Source organism: Dysidea avara, chromosome 10, assembly GCF_963678975.1.
Source record: "Dysidea avara chromosome 10, odDysAvar1.4, whole genome shotgun sequence".
Taxonomy (NCBI): domain Eukaryota; kingdom Metazoa; phylum Porifera; class Demospongiae; order Dictyoceratida; family Dysideidae; genus Dysidea; species Dysidea avara.
Genome location: NC_089281.1, coordinates 8646971 through 8650230, shown reverse-complemented (window position 1 = coordinate 8650230; position 3260 = coordinate 8646971).

Here is a 3260-nt window from a genome sequence, read left to right as displayed (position 1 = left end):
ATTGTGTACACAGTATGCAAAATCAATTAATGTTTACTTTCAGTGTATATTTAGAATATGCTAGTGATGTTGGAAAGAGGCTGGATGGCATGTCATTGATTCCTTGGTGGCATGCAGGGTTTACCCTTCCTTTGAGACTTTACCTGTTCTGACATGTAGCAGACTGGACACATTTCAAAAACAAAAAAAATTCTGAAATTTCTACCATTCTGTGTGTAACAAAACAAATTTTGCCAATGGAATGGTTGCCATATTACATGTATAATTTTATAGCATGCCCGTGTTGTGTTTCAATTAGTAGACAATATTACACAAGTGATGACCTACTTTTAATTCTGATTATACTAACAATTTCAATAATAAAAGCAGAGGCGTAGGAAGATATTTCAGGCAGGGGTGCTGAGGTGGATGGCGGACTCACCTGCTGGGGGGCTGTATGCTGACGACATTTTCAAAATTGTATGGCTCAAATCATTTGAAATTGCATATTTATGGACAAAACAATGATCACATACATGTGCATAGTACAGTAGCTACCTAAATTACAAATATGGATTAAAACCCTAAAACATTGTATTACAATAATTTACATGCAATTGTACTGGTATAAATGTCTCAGTATGTATTATATTGCGTGTATACTCTAAAATGGAAAAACAGAGCCTTGGCCGAATTATATAAAAATCATCATTTATAGTAACATATCAGTTATATTTATTGATTTATTTTCTAGTGATAAGGCCCCTATTCGGTGATTATTAGTTTCTCATTCAGCCTTTCTAATTATTATGATGCGGGCGGGAGGGTATTACCATTATGCCATTATTTTATAATATCCACCTTTTCAAACATACTTTCTGTAACAACTTTAAACAGGCTGTAGGACCAGGTGTCCTACAGACCTTCAGCACTTGTGCTGTAAAGCCTTAATAAATAAATTTTTTTTTTTAAATTTCAGAAGGGGGGCGTGCTAACATGGACATTTATATAGCTATGTAGCAAGATAGTTGATACAATTAGTGTGAGAAGCACACTCAGCATGTGGAGCATGCTCTATCTAGGGGGTCTGGGGGCATGCCCCCACAGGAAAATTTTGCAAATTTGGCCTATTGAGATTGAATTTGGTAGTAATTTTGAGTGAAGAATGATGTCACTTTCTTTATGTGATACCATTATTCCACTACAGCTTGTCAATATAACTAAAAGGCGCAGCCATGTAGCTAAAATTCAATCTTAGACTAACATCTTAAAGAACTAGTAGTGGAAACATATGGGTATCAGCTGCACATGATCAAATTTAGTGTTTTGAAGTATAGTATAATTTAGTCTCATGGCTCAAACTACACTAGCTGTCCAAACAGTAGAGAGGGTAAGTGGGAGTGGAGAGGGCAAGTAGACTGACTCACCAGTGTGCATGTGGAATACATATGCACTCAGCTGTATATAATTCTCCAGCTAGAGAGGCTCTAGATCTGGTGGCATATTATACTCCCGGGCCCCCTGGAAAATTTTGGAAAATGGCTATCACAAGCCGAATCTAGAAGCTATTTTTAACCAAATGTGGGTACAAGATAAATGAGTTCAGGTGGAAGTAATTTTAATTTGAATGAGTTCAGTTGGAAGTAATTTTAATTAAAAAACAGAACTGTACACTGTTTCTTGTTATTGGATTTTAGGAAAATGTATAATAGTGGCTTGTCAAAGAGAATAAAGAGTGTATAGACAGTATAGTTAATCCACACAAAAACAGCCAAGCTGTGAAAAAATGGTGCGGCCTTAAAAAGCCTGGGTGAAAAAAGTTGTGAAATCAAAGGTGGCAGCCAAGAAATGGCTGCAATGATGTTAATGCTAAAAATTTTAATAATGGCTGTGTGCATTGTTAAAATTTATTAGCATTAACATCATTGCAGCCATTTCTTGGCCGCCACCTTTGATTTCACAACTTTTTTCACCCAGGCTTTTTAAGGCCGCACCATTTTTTCACAGCTTGGCTGTTTTTGTGTGGATTTCACTCCTTTTTGTACTTTACAAGGCCCCAAAACCAGCCTATGGCTGACTTTGAGGTTTGTCTTTACTCACATTTCTTCTTTTCTATGTAGATACAATGATGATTATTGAAGACAGACTTATAAATGTATTTCATTGCATGATTTAATTCAATATTTGATAATATTATTGTAATACTCTAATAGAGTGCACATTTTTTTTGAGGACTTCTAATAAAACATACATAGAATGTTCTAGAACAGTCTAGAACTTCTATTGGTAGATCTATGAAATTACAAACGTTTGACTATAAGCAGATTTCAACTAGAAATTTCATTTATAAAGCAGAAATTAAGTGAGGTGATCAGTCAAGGTAGCAGTGGTTCAGTGGTTAAGGATGCAGGTGCTAATAGAGCAGTCACCACGGGGTAAAAAAGGTGTGCAAAAAATGTCGAAAAAAAAAACTTACCAGAGATCGAACCAGGGACCTCCATACCTAGCACCTGCATCCTTAACCACTGAACCACTGCTACCTTGACTGATCACCTCACTTAATTTCTGCTTTATAAATGAAATTTCTAGTTGAAATCTGCTTAAAACAGATCAAACTTCTGTCACGGCTACAGGGTAAACCAAGCATAGAAATAACTTGAAAATTGGTGTGTAGATAGGCTGATCATCGTAGCAGTGCCTTTTGATAGTTTGAATAGCGATAGACTTACAGCGACAAAGTTATAAAACAAAAACTAAGCAGGTGTAAAATCGCGGGTGTAACTAAGCAGGTGTAAAATTTCAGGTGTAAAACAAAAACTAAGCAGGTGTACGACACACTACTGTGTGTCTTGATTGAATGTAAGGTCAAGGAGAATATTTAAAACACAGGATTGGATCTACTTCATACGTAGCCACTGTTCTGAAGTGCAGGTTGCTATTTCAATCTAACTTTTAAAATGATGGATCCATCCATCATTATAATTGTTTTACAACTAGTCTACAAATACAGCTAGTTTTTGGCCACAACTTACCCTTTTTAGTACACAATGATCATGACAACATAAATGCTGCAGTATCATTTAAGCTTAAAGTTGAGCTTCAAGGGATTTGATAGTGCAAACTCCAAAGCTGCTAGATTTATACAAATGTAGCCTGGGATTTGATCAAGCAATTAAGGGAAACAAAAACGAACAGTTCTCAGATGTTGCAGCCTTGTGAACTTTACAAAAGCTAAGAAATTCACTATTATATAAGACTACTGTTTTACTTGCAAGAGAAGC